The sequence below is a fragment of the Taurulus bubalis genome, assembly GCF_910589615.1.
Source record: "Taurulus bubalis genome assembly, chromosome: 14".
In the NCBI taxonomy this organism is placed as follows: domain Eukaryota; kingdom Metazoa; phylum Chordata; class Actinopteri; order Perciformes; family Cottidae; genus Taurulus; species Taurulus bubalis.
Genome location: NC_136602.1, coordinates 1683561 through 1700924, shown reverse-complemented (window position 1 = coordinate 1700924; position 17364 = coordinate 1683561). Strand labels below are relative to the sequence as shown.

At 43.5% G+C, this 17364-nt stretch overlaps 1 protein-coding gene across 1 annotated transcript in view; it reads left to right on the top strand.

Annotated features, from left to right (window-relative positions):
- The window catches only part of etaa1b (ETAA1 activator of ATR kinase b), a gene marked incomplete at its 3' end in the record, with an annotated part of 24771 nt that overhangs the window by 3636 nt on the left and 3771 nt on the right, over positions 1-17364 (top strand). The gene's annotated exons all lie outside the window — the stretch shown is intronic.

The following is a 17364-nucleotide window of genomic DNA, read 5'->3' as shown; positions in this document are numbered from 1 at the left end:
TGTGTGTGTGTGTGTGTGTGTGTGTGTGTGTGTGTGAATATGTGTATAAAAATTGTATGATTTAGTGCGATGTCATTTATTACCTTGAAGGAAATCCAGTTTACTGCCTCTGAATACAGCCCATCACACACAGTAAGGACTTTTCAGGAGATGATATATGAGTTCATATATTACAGACTGGAGGGTTGTGTGTGTGTGTGTGTGTGTGTGTGTGTGTGTGTGTGTGTGTGTGTGTGTGTGTGTGTGTGTGTGTGTGTGTGTGTGTGTGTGCAACGCATTGTTATGTGTCTTTTTCAACATCTACTTTTTAAAGTTTTACAGAGGCAACAAATCTACTTTACTTTATAACAGATCGTGGCTTGAGTTAATATAGTTATTATAGAGCAAATATAGAGTTAATATAGTTATAATAGAGCAAATATGGAGTTAATATAGTTATTATAGAATAAATATAGAGTTAATATAGTTATTATAGAGCAAATATAGAATTAATATAGTTATAATAGAGTAAATATAGAGTTATTATAGAGTTAATATAGTTATTATAGAGTAAATATAGAGTTAATATAGTTATTATATAGTAAATATAGAGTTATTATAGAGTTATTATAGAGTTAATATAGTTATTATAGAGTAAATATAGAGTTAATATAGTTATTATAGAGTAAATATAGAGTTAATATAGTTATTATAGAGTAAATATAGAGTTAATCTAGAGTTATTATAGAGTTAATATAGTTATTATAGAGTAAATATAGAGTAAATATAGTTATTATAGAGTAAATATAGAGTTAATATAGAGTTATTGTAGAGTTAATATAGTTATTATAGAGTAAATATAGAGTTAATATAGTTATTATAGAATAAATATAGAGTGAATATAGTTATTATAGAATTAATATAGAGTTAATATAGTTATTATAGAGTTAATATAGAGTTAATATAGTTATTATAGAGTAAATATAGTTATTATAGAATAAATATAGAGTTAATATAGTTATTATAGAGTAAATAAAGAGATAATATAGTTATTATTGAGTAAATATAGAGTTAATATAGTTATTATAGAGTTAATATAGTTGTTATAGAGTTAATTTCCATTCTCACTCCATAAAACTTGTGCTCCCGCATTGTGTCATCGGGAGAGAGAGAGAGAGAGAGAGAGAGAGAGAGAGAGAGAGAGAGAGAGAAAGAGAGAGAGAGAGAGAGGGAGAGAGAGAGAGAGAGAGGGAGAGTGAGGGTGAAGGTCTTTAATATTTCAAATGAATATGGAGTAAATGCGATGCATTACGTGGCCTCATAAATATACAATACGCTGCTCTAATATGGCCTCCCCACAGTGTGTGTGTGTGTGTGTGTGTGTGTGTGTGTGTGTGTGTGTGTGTGTGTGTGTGTGTGTTCACGGGAGTGTGCGCTTGGCTTTTAGTTAAAGTAGAACACGTTGTGTTGTTGGGGTGCGATGCTTTTTTTTATTTTTTTTAAGCTGCACAGAAACGTAATTCTTCTTGAAGAACTCCCAGATGCAACGATAATTCATTATTCACGTATCGCACACCTTGGAGTTGTGACTGGTTTCACTGTGAACTACCTCACCTGTGATGAATCATTCATGGGCTCCATCTGGGTCCCGGGCGCTGCTCCTCCGGGGCCCCATAAGGCAGCGGGCCCCGTTAGGCAGCGGACCCCATAATGCAGCGGGCCCCATAAGGCAGCGGGCCCCATTAGGCAGCGGGCCCCATAATGCAGCGGGCCCCATAAGGCAGCGGGCCCCATAAGGCAGCGGGCCCCATAAGGCAGCGGGGACTCGGGGACTCTGTTCACGTCCACCAGGAGGTGGAAACCCTCACGAGGGACATCCTGGACTTCATGGCTCTCGTGAGGGTTTCAGAAACGTAGACGCCGGTTGTTTTTCCTTCCTCTAGTGTTAGAGCAGCACCGACCCGTTTCAGGTTTTAAATCCATAAAAGAACCACATCAATGTGTTTATTGCATCAAGGCTTTTTGACTTTGTCAGAACCTCTATTTCAGCTAAATGAAACAAACTTTTTTTCACTAAATTTCTGGTTGAAATGATGACCTTTGTGTTGTTAGGGTCGGTTTTGACCCAATTATTAAAATAAGATTTGCTTGATATATATGTTGTGTTATGACTTCTTTTCATTTTGTGTTTGTATTAAAGTTATATTGCTGAAAAAAGAAAGTTTTAGCCTTTTTCTTGAAGTAAATATAAAAGGGTCAAAATTGACCCGTAACACCATAGATGTTAATATAGTTAATAATATTAAAATGAAAAAATAAATAAAACAAATGTATTGAAGAGATGTGTTGTAATACCCCTTAGTAATAGTCAGGTAACACAACAACCTTTTATTTATTTATATGATTCTCTTGAGGTTCATTTTAACATTTCTTTATTGAAATGGAGGTATCCTGACAAAGAAAAGGCCCAGAGGCCCACACCAAAAATATTAAAACATAAACAATATGTTCATGGAAAAGGAAGCCTAACAAGGTCACCAAGAGATGAGAAACACATGAGATGATAGATAATTGTTTTAGTGTATTGTACAGCTGATGTGGGTCAAAACTGACCCGTTAACATAGAGATGCTAACAGGAAGCTAACACAAGAGATGCTAACAAAAAGCTAACACAAGAGATGCTAACAGAAAGCTAGCACAAGAGATGGTAACAGAATGCTAACACAAGAGATGCTAACAGAGAGCTAACACAACACACAGCGTCCTCGGTTCAGGTTTTATGAGGACAGTCCTGCAGCAGCAGACCACCAGGGCTCCCCTGTATTTGATGCATTTGTTTTTTGGTATCATCCTTTTTTATTTATTTCTGGCACGAAACCAAATGTTTGGGATGGGGGAGAGGGAGAGGGGCGGATCCCTGCGGACCATTTGGGGAATTTAATAGATAAAAGCGATAATTCTTTTTGGTCTTTTTCTTCTTGCTTTGGTGTTTCGGCTGGAAGGATCCCCGACTTTGGTCCTTACGCCGCTGATTGAAAGAGGAATATGGAAAAAATCAGAGCACAGATCACATAAAAAAACACAGATGCAAGGCGTGCACACACACACACACACACACACACACAAAGCAGTTTGCACATGCAAACATAGTCACACACACACACACACACACACACACACACACACACACACAGTTCTGTGCTTGATTGTCTCGCCATCAGTCATTCTACCAAGTGGTAATTGAAAACACATCCCCAGCCCCTGGCACCCATTACCCATAAGACACACTGGGGCTTTCTGCACACAAAACAAAGCGCAATAACAAATAGCGTCGGATCGCCCGGCAGAGAGAGAGAGGAGCGCTGTAGCTTTTGGCTCGACATGAAGAGAACACGCTCCCAGTGATTGGTGGAGGGCCAAATACATTTTTCCTTACAAAAAAAAAAAAGGGGGAAAAGAAGAAATATACGATTCCCTGACAAACAGACGCAGCACTTGTCCCGGGCCGATTCATAAATCGTGATATTCTGAGCTCAAGTTTTTTGGAAAGTCTATTAGTTCCGGATGTCTTTTTATCCTCCAGTTTCTCTGAGATCTTAAGCATGAAGCTCACAGAGAGTCGGACGGACACGGAAACCACGGAGGGAGAGACGCAACAAATAAATACATCTAATCATTCCATTCTGTTATAATTGAGCCGTGAATGTTTTGTTTAAAAAAAAAAAAAAGCATTTCTGTATTTCAACCTGTTTTGAATCGAGATGTTTCAGGATTTCATGAGGGAAATAATATATCTAGTTAAAAGAACAAAACTGTGCTGTCACTACACTGACAGATCTTATTTGATTTAAATAAATAAAAAACACCCTTACTTTAAGGAGAAAAGTAGTTTTAAAAGATTTAGGGCGGGGCTACAAGGTGATTGACAGGTCGACACCAGAGACGTATATCGCGTCTTTACGTCACTCCTCCTCAGTCCAAATATGGTCAATTCCTGTTCACTGGTTGCAGAAAAACAAGATGGCGACGGCCAAAATCCAAGATGGCGACGGATAATTCGACAAACTGGAGGCTTCAAAACGTCAGAATAGTTTATGCTTCTCGGCTTCTTTCATTTTCTAACTTGTAGTCGTCAGCTCCGTCTATCAAACTTCCTCTGCGGCCATAAAATGTTTATACAACTTTTATTAAATACAAATCACACACAAAGAGACGCCGCTGTGTGCGGTGGACGCTCTTCCTCTCTGATGATGAGGTGAAGAGGAGCGCCGAGCGGCGTTCATGAAAACCTTTTAATGGCCTTTGTTGTTGCTTGAAATACCTCCAGTGTGAATCTGAACAGGCAGGGACAGACACACACACACACACACACACACACACACACACACACACACACACACACACACACACATGCCATTCAAAACAAAGGCTGATCAGTCAGGCAGAGGAAGAGTGGGGGGTTCAGGGTGGAGGGAAAAGGCGAGGCTGACAAGCAATGATTGATGTTCGCCCATCACGCCAGGCCTGACACTCATCCCTCTCTCTCCCTCCATTTGCAACAAAGTCACCAGTGTGTGTGTGTGTGTGTGTGTGTGTGTGTGTGTGTGCGTGTGTGTGTGTGTGTGTGTGTGTGTGTGTGTTCCAGACTGAAACTCATTCAATCAATAAAGTGAGGCTCTCTGAATCACGGGGGCAATAGCCAGATCGCTGACTAGACAGAAGAAGCAGCGTCGGAGAGCACATTTCACATGTAGATTAAAATCCCGGCCTGGTAACCTTTAGTGTGTGGGCGGTTGGTTGGTGTGTGTGTGTGTGTGTGTGTGTGTGTGTGTGTGTTAGCAGCATGTAAACAGGCCTTATATGTCAAGGTGGCATGTGTGACAGGCACGTTTCAACACTATTGATAGACTAAACTAGCGGCGGGTCACATGTTGTGTCCAGACCGGCGTAACGCAGCAATATGATCTGTTTCAGTTATGAATTACACGTTTAAACTATTGGACTTCTCTCCGTTTCTTATTGAGGTAAAACTGTGTCCCATATTTGCTTAATGGAAGCGTTTGCATTCAAAGCTCGACGTGTTCAGTTTTTTACATCCGATGAACAGAAGTGACCATATATGGACTGAGGAGGAGACGAAGAGATGGCGTATACGTCTCTGGTGTCGACCTGTCAATCACCCTGTAGCCCCGCCCCTAAAGCATCCCCTGCTTTATGATCTGTTTGACGCTAAATGACCATAATTTACTAAATGAACATCATGCTGTATTGAAGAAGACTTGAAACTAGAGATTGAGACATAAACTCATGTTTATAATGTTTACTGAGGGAATACATCAAGAGAAGTAGAGTCATTTATATAGACTTCTATACAACCAGAGGAGTCGCCCCCTGGTGGTCAGGAGAGAGAATGCAGCTTTAACACATGAAGCATAGACTTCTATACAACCAGAGGAATCCCCCCCTCAGCCACAGAGACTTCTTGTCATTACCGGACATGATATCCCGCTTATATCCGGGGTTCTCACTGCATTTAGGTCCATAAACAGACGTGGAGACGGTCTCTTGAGGCTCTGGCTGGATCCGTCATTTACGGCGTAAAATCTTCTCTCCTTAACTGACAAATAATTGTCTTGTGATTTTCAAAAACCTCGCTAACAGATGAAAGTAAAAAGCGCCATCTAAACACTTCTTTAGCCTCTCCAAGATGTCCGGTGGAGAAACATCACAGCTGTGCCGATTATCTGCAAAGACGTGGCCAAAACGAGATTAAAAGCAAACACAACCTTCATGCATTTTCCCTTTGAACGAGCTCTATAAATAATGTCTCAGGCGCTGCTCGTGCGTCTGCGATGCTGTAGAGCCACGGCTGATTCATGGCTTCTGTCTTCCCCATCGGCCCCCACACTGTGCCGTCTGCCTGCCGTTATCAGAGGAACTCAACACTAACTCACTGCGCTCACTTTTGGCAATTTATACTTCGAGGCCCTGAAGTAACGACCCGTTGCTACACAACCCAGGATCACGGCAGTTTGTGAAATAGTCACGGAAGGCAACCTATTGGTTTTCGTGCGTACATGGACACAAACTGTCAGGTTTCTTTTCCGTGTGGCTGAGCACAAAAATAATGCCGATGAAAAGTCAACTGGAATCCTTGTGGTTAAATGCATCCATGTGGTGACGCAACCGTAAGAGCCAATGACGCACTTTACAATATCTAACAAGACAACTATTGGTGGACGGGTCCAACAAACAGGACAACAACCAGAAGACCAGTTTGACACCGCGTTGGTGGTTTAGTTGTCTCAACCTAACTATTGGTGTTTAGTTGTCTCAACCTAACTGTTGGTGTTTAGTTGCATAAACCTAACTGTTGGTGTTTAGTTGTCTCAACCTAATTGTTGGTGGTTTAGTTGTCTCAACCTAACTATTGGTGTTTAGTTGTCTCAACCTAACTGTTGGTGTTTAGTTGCATAAACCTAACTGTTGGTGTTTAGTTGTCTCAACCTAATTGTTGGTGGTTTAGTTGTCTCAACCTAATTGTTGGTGGTTTAGTTGTCTCAACCTAACTGTTGGTGTTTAGTTGTCTCAACCTAACTGTTGGTGGTTTAGTTGTCTCAACCTAACTGTTGGTGTTTAGTTGTCTCAACCTAACTGTTGGTGGTTTAGTTGTCTCAACCTAATTGTTGGTGGTTTAGTTGTCTCAACCTAACTGTTGGTGTTTAGTTGTCTAAACCTAACTGTTGGTGTTTAGTTGTCTAAACCTAATTGTTGGTGGTTTAGTTGTCTCAACCTAACTATTGGTGTTTAGTTGTCTCAACCTAACTGTTGGTGGTTTAGTTGTCTCAACCTAATTGTTGGTGGTTTAGTTGTCTCAACCTAACTGTTGGTGTTTAGTTGTCTAAACCTAACTGTTGGTGTTTAGTTGACTAAACCTAACTGTTGGTGTTTAGTTGTCTCAACCTAACTGTTGGTGGTTTAGTTGTCTCAACCAAACTGTTGGTGTTTAGTTGACTAAACCTAACTGTTGGTGTTTAGTTGTCTCAACCTAACTGTTGGTGGTTTAGTTGTCTCAACCTAACTGTTGGTGTTTAGTTGTCTAAACCTAACTGTTGGTGTTTAGTTGTCTAAACCTAATTGTTGGTGGTTTAGTTGTCTCAACCTAACTATTGGTGTTTAGTTGTCTCAACCTAACTGTTGGTGGTTTAGTTGTCTCAACCTAATTGTTGGTGGTTTAGTTGTCTCAACCTAACTGTTGGTGTTTAGTTGTCTAAACCTAACTGTTGGTGTTTAGTTGACTAAACCTAACTGTTGGTGTTTAGTTGTCTCAACCTAACTGTTGGTGTTTAGTTGTCTCAACCTAACTGTTGGTGGTTTAGTTGTCTCAACCTAACTGTTGGTGTTTAGTTGTCTCAACCTAACTGTTGGTGGTTTAGTTGTCTCAACCTAACTGTTGGTGTTTAGTTGTCTCAACCTAACTGTTGGTGGTTTAGTTGTCTAAACCTAACTGTTGGTGTTTAGTTGTCTCAACCTAACTGTTGGTGGTTTAGTTGTCTCAACCTAACTGTTGGTGTTTAGTTGTCTAAACCTAACTGTTGGTGTTTAGTTGTCTAAACCTAATTGTTGGTGGTTTAGTTGTCTCAACCTAACTATTGGTGTTTAGTTGTCTCAACCTAACTGTTGGTGGTTTAGTTGTCTCAACCTAATTGTTGGTGGTTTAGTTGTCTCAACCTAACTGGTGGTGTTTAGTTGTCTCAACCTAACTGTTGGTGGTTTAGTTGTCTCAACCTAACTGTTGGTGTTTAGTTGTCTCAACCTAACTGTTGGTGTTTAGTTGTCTAAACCTAACTGTTGGTGTTTAGTTGTCTCAACCTAACTGTTGGTGGTTTAGTTGTCTCAACCTAACTGTTGGTGTTTAGTTGTCTAAACCTAACTGTTGGTGTTTAGTTGTCTAAACCTAATTGTTGGTGGTTTAGTTGTCTCAACCTAACTATTGGTGTTTAGTTGTCTCAACCTAACTGTTGGTGGTTTAGTTGTCTCAACCTAATTGTTGGTGGTTTAGTTGTCTCAACCTAACTGTTGGTGTTTAGTTGTCTAAACCTAACTGTTGGTGTTTAGTTGACTAAACCTAACTGTTGGTGTTTAGTTGTCTCAACCTAACTGTTGGTGTTTAGTTGTCTCAACCTAACTGTTGGTGGTTTAGTTGTCTCAACCTAACTGTTGGTGTTTAGTTGTCTCAACCTAACTGTTGGTGGTTTAGTTGTCTCAACATAACTGTTGGTGGTTTAGTTGTCTCAACATAACTGTTGGTGGTTTAGTTGTCTCAACCTAACTGTTGGTGGTTTAGTTGTCTCAACATAACTGTTGGTGTTTAGTTGCATAAACCTAACTGTTGGTGTTTAGTTGTCTCAACATAACTGTTGGTGGTTTAGTTGTCTCAACATAACTGTTGGTGTTTAGTTGCATAAACATAACTGTTGGTATTTAGTTGTCTCAACATAACTGTTGGTGTTTAGTTGTCTCAACATAACTGTTGGTGGTTTAGTTGTCTCAACCTAACTGTTGGTGTTTAGTTGTCTCAACATAACTGTTGGTGGTTTAGTTGTCTAAACCTAACTGTTGGTGGTTTAGTTGTCTCAACCTAACTGTTGGTGTTTTGTTGTCTCAACATAACTGTTGGTGGTTTAGTTGTCTCAACATAACTGTTGGTGGTTTAGTTGTCTCAACCTAACTGTTGGTATTTAGTTGTCTCAACATAACTGTTGGTGGTTTAGTTGTCTCAACATAACTGTTGGTGGTTTAGTTGTCTAAACCTAACTGTTGGTGTTTAGTTGTCTCAACATAAGTGTTGGTGGTTTAGTTGTCTCAAACTAACTGTTGGTGTTTCGTTATCTAAACCGTACTATTCAGCTCGACCCCAATTAATGGTTGTGGCAAGGGACATGCAGAAATTGACGTCTCTGTCCATAAAACCAATATTAATCAAGAAGAGTCCGTCAGACTGTGTTGTACTACATTGTTAATATTGCATCTTCCCTCCCAGTCAAGAGAAAAGAATCACTCTTCATGCATGAAAAGAGAACGATGAATTCCTTCATCGACCGTCGAACACAAAGTGTGCGGCCGACTCTTTACCCCCATCATTTACCACGAGCTCCTCTGTGGGTGCAGAGGTCGTATGGAAGAACCCTCCGTGTGGCTCAGGTGTCTCGTCTGTTGCCACCCTCTCTCTTCACATCCTGCAAACTTGGCGACTGCGTTAACCGACACACACCAACGGTTGCGTTCAGCGTTGCAAAATTCCCACGCTGCCTGAAGCGCCCCAATTCCTCCAGCGAAAACTTTAAAAAAAAACGAATCAAACAACAAAACACACAAATCTTTGCTCGCTCTCAGCGGAGGAAACACGGCTGCAGAGCCTTGATGGAAATGTTTCATTTCTTTCCCTTTCCCAGCAGATGCTAAACGAGCTGCACGGATCTCTCGATTTGCATCTTTAGTTGCTTTGTTGATTCGATAACACGTATTTGCATTTTGGAAACAGCTCGAGTAATTTGACTGGGGACTCCCAATTTGCCTTTGAGGGGAAGACGGCGCTGGCATCCGCTTCCTCTCCGCTCGGCTCATCGCGTTTCTGAGTCTGAGGCTGCAGCAAAAACATTAAAAAGGTAGTGAACATAACAAAGAATCAGGGTCTCACGAGCGAGTGAGAGAGCGTTGATCTTTTGTCCACGAGCCTCTTTGCACCTCTTCTCTCCGTCATTCTTCATCAGAGCCAGGAAATGGGAGTAATGAGCAGCCGGCGCTGAGCTCTGGACCGGGACCAGCCTCTGGCTCCAGACGCAGGCTTTGTTCTTCTATCCCCGGCCTTTAGAACCACATTCCCATGCAACCAAACATGCATCGGGATTTACTTTACGAGGGAAGCTCGTCATCTTGTCACGGATTATATGTGCTTTTGACGTATCACAAATAAGTTAAACATTTTATAGGCAACTGAGTACTTTGGTTGCCAAATGGTAAAGTAGTTTGTTGCATTTTGGTTCGATTTTGGTACTTTCGGTACTTTTTGTGGTGTTCTCCTCCAGCATTCGTAGCAATAACGATATAGAATTATAATGCGGCCTCATATGTAGATCTCCCACGCATTTCTTCTGTTTGTTGTCCACGTAATCATAAAGTTGCATAAACCTAACTGATGTTTCCTGTGAAGACAGAACTTTGTTTTGAAAAGACTGTGTTTCTGTGCAGAAATTGGCACTTTTTGTAGGTAATTTTTGTGGGTATGAACTGTTACGTTATACGCTGGAATGTTTGAATGATGGTTTCAGGGTCAGGGTTATTTAAAACCACTCAAAACCATTTAAAAGGTTTCCCGTCCTGCTCGTCCTCACGTCTTTTTCGGAGCTGTGTGAAGGTCAGATGTCAAGATCGGAATTTAGATTAGGACTGAGCTGTAGCTTTAGTGAGAGTTCACACACTCAGCAACCACCCTTGTGATGAAGTTCAATGTAATCCGTTCATTTAAAGAGACAGCCACATGTGTGCGTCAGGGTAACAAGGTCACTTGGAAACAAAGCATGAGGCCACAAAAAGAGTGGTAAGTTAACGAGTTAGCATGACTAAACAGAAAAAGGACAAAACAGAAACTCAAGTTCCATAAATAGAAAATCAGATCGAGAACAACTACGACCCGACCGCTGTGTGTGTGTGTGTGTGTGTGTGTGTGTGTGTGTGTCTCCAGCACTGGGGGAACCCCTGAGACCTCCATCCCACAGGAGACGGTCAGCTGGCAGGTGATTGTGTATCCTGTGAACGGCTGATCTGCTTTGCACATTGCTCAGGGAACCCCTCGGCCTCCAACAGTCCTGCTTTCCATTATATTCCACTGTGTGTGTGTGTGTGTGTGTGTGTGTGTGTGTGTGCGTGTGTGTGTGTGCATGTGTGTGTGTGTGTGTGTTAGTCCGGCAGCTGGAGTTCCACTCAGCTGGCCTCTCTTTATTCAGCGTCTCTGCACAGCGGGGGCCATTTTAACTCGAGAGCACACACAACTCCCAGCAGCTAGCGCCGCTCAACATGTGCGCCGCCGCCGCCGCTAACACATTGTTCCTGTACAGCAAAGCGACAGCTGACCCTTGTAATTACCTCCGAGTCCCGACGTCATGCGGAAGCCAACAATATAAAAATAATTTGCTTCCTACCCAGACTTTTATCACAACAATCGGCCCGATAACGAGCGCATCGTGGGAGCTAACGGCTAGCTTCCCCGCATCTGCTCCTGCTCCTTTTTTTCTCTCTCGTCCTCGGGGGAAGATTTGGCACCTCACTGTAAAACCCGGCAACAAAATTACCTCAGCCTAAACCTGTCAACAGACCATTACAGCCCACGCTGACTATTACAGGCTGGGGGGAGAAGAAGAAAAAGGGGCCAAAGCCATTGTAGCGCAAAGGTGTTGGCAGATATAGGCCGAAAGGAATGTGGCAACAGGGATATGTGTTGGCCGTGTGCACGAGAGTCTCGTTTCTCTAAACACGTCGAGTCTGCAGACTCTAATCAGAGCTCAACAAAGCGTGGAGATGCCGGGACGTCAATACGGGATCAGGTCGGATGGAGTAGGCAATAAAAAGTGATATTCCCGGGTTGAGCGCTGTACGAGAACGTGGAGTTTTTTGGAAATTGGAGTCTAATAAATCCTCCCGTTGCTGCTTCCATTCCAGAGCGGTGATTTAGATTCTAATAACAAGACACCTCCTCGCTGCTTATCGCTGCTGCGTCTGGGTGACGCTGACCTCCACGTGACTCATTTTCCTAGAAAAGTATTCCACTGATCAACTCGTCGTAAATTACTGGGATAAGAGGTCATGTCTGCCTGGGGTGGATAAAAAAAAAAAAAACACTTGTCAGACTTGCAAAATTTGAGATATGTTGTTTTTTTCACACTAAAAGCATTAAACTTCCAGTGTTAACGCCATGCATCGATAACTCTCTGCACGTCAAAGGTGCAGCACACAGAACGCGTCTATTAGGAACCGTTAAAACCAAGAAGTGAGTGCAGCTTCAAACTGATTCGGTTTGTTTGGACCTCATACGAGCACTTCAGTGCATTACTACTGGAGATGGAGCGAAGCAATTTACTGCCGTGAAGAAGAATCAATATCAGTTTAAGCGTACGCTGTATTTACAATGTTTTCTCCGCTTGGCCTCGCTGTCAGACGTCCCTTCATGACGGGTAACTGGATGCTCTCTTCAAAGGCTCAGAGGAGTCGGACTAAAACAGACATTTAACCCCGCAGATGGTCGGATGGGACTTTGGTGAATCAGAACTAAAGTTTTTCTTCCTTTATACAAACCCAGTAAAGAAAGAAGTCAAGTAAAACATGTGTTATGAAGGAAATAAAGTTTAAATATCCTGCAAACAGTTTCATTTGGCTGCAAAATATGTATTTAAATGTACATTTTTAAGACGTCCTGTTTCTAAAGCATTAAAAAAAGAAGGCATTGACCGTCTTTGTACAATCCTCAGACGTGTTAAAACTTTGATTGCACCTGATTTCTCCGACGTGTACAAACTAAGCTTAAACCTTTCATTAAAACTCGACAACACACACAAACTAACGAGGTCACTGTGGTCTGTGTGGTAAAAACACTGTTTCTGTCAACAGAGTCTGGCAGCAGCGGTAGACCGGCAACACACTTGAGCCTCTTGCCCCATCATGCTCATGGGTTTTCCATCACTGTCTCCCTCTCACACACACACACACACTCACACACACACACCCTCAGTGGGGAGGGACGTCATACCTGGGGGCCCATGAATGGAGCCCTCAGGTAAAGCGCTGTTGAAACAAATCTAAAGCTGCCTAATGACACGCACCGTGAAACTCTTCACAGGTCATTTACGCTGCTGACAGGCTGCTGCCACAGCGCCGCTCTGTGTGTGTGTGTGTGTGTGTGTGTGTGTGTGTGTGTGTGTGTGTGTGTGTGTGTGTGTGAGACATGGAGAGGATACACAAACAGAGAAGAAGAAGAAAAAGAATGTGACGTATGTGCGATGTGCATTAGTCCGACACAGCGAGGCGCTACCAGCGTTTAGAGACGCCGTCTCCGATTGGCTGCCCGGCACCCGGAGGCCAGAGCTTCCCCCCGGGTCGTATTTCTAAAGACGGCTAATGTGTGTTTGCTGTTTGCTTCACCTGCAGATTCAGACTGGGTGCTGGAGACCTTTTCACGACGCTCTCGGCAGTTTAGTTGAAATGAAACCGCTTGCCCGCATCATCGTGGTCGTTCTACCGAGAAGACGTTGGGGAACAAGCGTGCACTTGAGGTTCTCCGGCCTTGTTCTGCTGCGTGTCGCTGCTGGATTAGTTATGTCGGTAGTCAGGCACTAGTTTGGTGTAGTTATGGTGGCAGGACATTTTTATGTTACCGTAAAAGTCGGGTTACGAGCCGCTACTACCTTCGGTCAGTGTCCCCGTTAGCTCCCCGCTGTAGCCAGCTGGGGCTCCTGCTAGCGCTCCGTTGCTTCCCCGCTAACTTCCGCTAGCTCCCCGAAAACCACCCAAGGTAGCGGGACCAGGCTCGACACCCGACTTGGACAGAAGGGACGCGGGCAGTAGCAGCAGCAGTGCTAGCTAGCAGCAGCGCTAGCTCCTAGCTTTCTACAGCGGGGACACTGACCGGAGGTAGGAGCGGCTTGTAACCCGACTTTTACGGTAGTTTCCTGTCAGTCAAATCACTAGCTTGGTATTCGACTCGAAGTACGATTGGATTCCATTTTTGTCAAATTCTTCACTCATTTTCCCATCATTTTGTGACTGATGAAATAAGTTAGCGTAGCATTAACACAAGTAGTTTGTACTTTAACCCAACCTCGAGCTTCCTGTGTTTATTTGTAAAAGTTTATTATGAAAAGTCTGTGTTCGTGTATTCACGTGTTGCTGGAATTTAGTTGGAAAACACAAAAAAAAAGTCTTTTCGTGAGACATCACCTGAAGATACTTTAACCAGCGACGCAGCGGAGGTCAAAGGTCAGCACAGACCAACAGCCTCACTCAATATGGACATGCAGAGCATCATATATGGACTATATAGTGCGTCTACTTTTTTGCATCAGGATGATATATGATTATTATGTTTAGGTATTTCTAAGTATTTATTGCTGAACAGACTCTCTCGCGTGATTAATAATCACTGCTTTGGTTCTGAGCAAACTTTCCCTGATAGATCAGATAACGCAACACAAACCCATCCATCATAAACGCTCCTCTTCCCTAATTGTTACCACACCGCCCCGGACCCCCGTTTCACAACTCAAATTAATGTCTCCGCACATCAGTCTCAAGCTGCAAATCCCCCTCTTTCCCCCCAAAAGAAAAGAAAACATTCACATAAGAATAGACAGTTTAAACAGGTGCCATGGAAACATAATCGCCGCCGCTGCAATTACTGCCGTGCGGCTGACTAGCGGCCATAAATCATCTCCCTCTCCACAAAGAGGACGTTGTAATAATCAGAGATGGCTCCGTAACGAGCGGCCGCTGAAGCGACTCTTTCTTCTGCTCTCGGCGGCGAACGATGTTCCACCGCGACATTACAGCGGATCCTTCAGCGAGCACGATATTGTACCTGCTCCGACACCTGTTGGCTTTAGCCGAGGGTTTCATCAGATAGTTGAAATAAATACTAGTCATCATCATAACCATAATCATGGTCATAAAAAAAAACAGGGGCCTTTCATGCGGTTGCCAAATTGCCCCTGCAGTCTGATTTACAAGGGATGGGGCCTTTTTTTTACGTGCTCGGAATGGGATAAATACTCTAATATACACACCTGCAGACCACCCGTCACACACACACACACACACACACACACCTGGGAACTCACAGGCACGTAATGGCCGGGGAGGGGCCCGAGGAATTCTCCCGGGATTACAAAGAGGAACATTGTTCAGCAGGTGAGCGCCGCGATAAGAGGCCAGCAGGACAAATTAGCCCTCATATTAAAATAATCCCTCACGTCTAATCACAATAATGCGCTCCACGCCGAGGCTGTAGCAGCTCGCCGCGTCCACAATGTCGGCCCTCACAGGCGGCGACTTGTTGAGAACAGATTTGAGCGTTCGCAAAATGGGGCTCCCGTCAGATCTGCTCCGACCTGTCAGCGGCCCGGCAAGACGTGCAGGTCTGGAGTAATGGATGCCAATAACTAGTGTGTGTGTGTGTGTGTGTGAGAGAGAGAATCCTCTGCAGCTGTTTGATTCAGAAGTAGAGCCAGTGTGGCAGCAAGAAGACGTCTACAAGGCGTTTGTGATGAGGGGAGCACAGAGCTCTGCAGGAATCACGAGCTTCTGGACGCCATCTTCACAAATAAACACCACTTTTATGATTTCTGTTTTAGTTATAGAGGAACTCCACCACGGTCACATGACTCACACGTCAGCACCACGGCGCTGAAGGACGACTCGCGTTCGTCGTAATAGGAGAGCTGTGGGAACGAGCCGCGAAACCCAAATATGAGTCGGTGTTTCATGTTCAATCGTCTCAGAGTCAACGAGGTAAACGTCTGAAACGAGATCTGTGGTTCAAACAGGATGAAGAGAATTTCACGTGAGAAAATGACTACTTCTCTCTCCTGACCACCAGGGGGCGACTCCTCTGGTTGTATAGAAGTATATGCTTCATGTGTTAAAGCTGCATTCTCTCTCCTGACCACCAGGGGGCGACTCCTCTGGTTGTATAGAAGTATATGCTTCATGTGTTAAAGCTGCATTCTCTCTCCTGACCACCAGGGGGCGACTCCTCTGGTTGTATAGAAGTCTATGCTTTATGTGTTATAGCTGCATTCTCTCTCCTGGCCACCAGGGGGCGACTCCTCTGGTTGTATAGAAGTCTATGCTTTATGTGTTATAGCTGCATTCTCTCTCCTGGCCACCAGGGGGCGACTCCTCTGGTTGTATAGAAGTCTATGCTTCATGTGTTAAAGCTGCATTCTCTCTCCTGACCACCAGGGGGCGACTCCTCTGGTTGTATATAAGTCTATGCTTCATGTGTTAAAGCTGCATTCTCTCTCCTGACCACCAGGGGAGACTCCTCTGGTTGTATAGAAGTATATGCTTCATGTGTTAAAGCTGCATTCTCTCCTGGCCACCAGGGGGCGACTCCTCTGGTTGTATAGAAGTATATGCTTCATGTGTTAAAGCTGCATTCTCTCTCCTGGCCACCAGGGGGCGACTCCTCTGGTTGTATAGAAGTCTATGCTTCATGTGTTAAAGCTGCATTCTCTCTCCTGACCACCAGGGGGCGACTCCTCTGGTTGTATAGAAGTCTATGCTTCATGTGTTAAAGCTGCATTCTCTCTCCTGGCCACCAGGGGGCGACTCCTCTGGTTGTATAGAAGTCTATGCTTCATGTGTTAAAGCTGCATTCTCTCTCCTGGCCACCAGGGGGCGACTCCTCTGGTTGTATAGAAGTCTATGCTTCATGTGTTAAAGCTGCATTCTCTCTCCTGACCACCAGGGGGCAACTCCTCTGGTTGTATAGAAGTCTATGCTACATGTGTTACAGCTGCATTCTCTCTCCTGGCCACCAGGGGGTATAGAAGTAATTTAGAGTCAAACAGACCATAATACAGGGGATGCTTTAGGGCGGGGCTACAAGGTGATTGACAGGTCGACACCAGAGACGTATACGCCGTCTCTACGTCACTGATATGCTCACTTCCTGTTCAGAAAACGGTCTGTGGTTGTGAAGAAGACTACATCGTGTGGTGTGAGTTATTAAAAACACAGTCAGTCCAGTTTAAGCTGCGATTGGAGCCGTTTATTCCCAGTGAGAGGATCATGACTTGTTTGTGGGGTTCCATCATGACGCTTCATTCTGACTTCTGCAAAACTGTGACGCGCACAAACAAAAACATAGAAACAACTAATAAGAACGAAACATGAACATCATTCATTCTGTAGTGTTTCAATCGGCTCTTAATTCAACTAAAGCAACGCTCCTTTGATCACAAAGTACTAAATACTTGAAGTACGCGTCAGTAGAAGAAGAAGGAGGCACATAAAAAACACTATTTACTGCTTTTAAACAAACGCATGAACAATCCAAAACCATGTGCAGAGAACTAAAATAATGATGCTGGAAAAAAAACACCTGGGAATGTTATTCAAGTATTCAGAATTATTTCAAACTCAGTGCATGTAAACTGTTCTTCAGTCGGAATGTCGTCCAGCAGCTCCTCCAACGAGACGTCTGTGATGAAGACGAGGAGGTTTTGTTTTAAAAGGTGCGTTTGAGTCGGGGGCCCGAGCCCCGTCTACGGTTTGGTGGCGCTCTCCAGGCGCAGGCGTCTCCTGGCCAGGGCCTCCTGCTTCTTCCTGCCGAT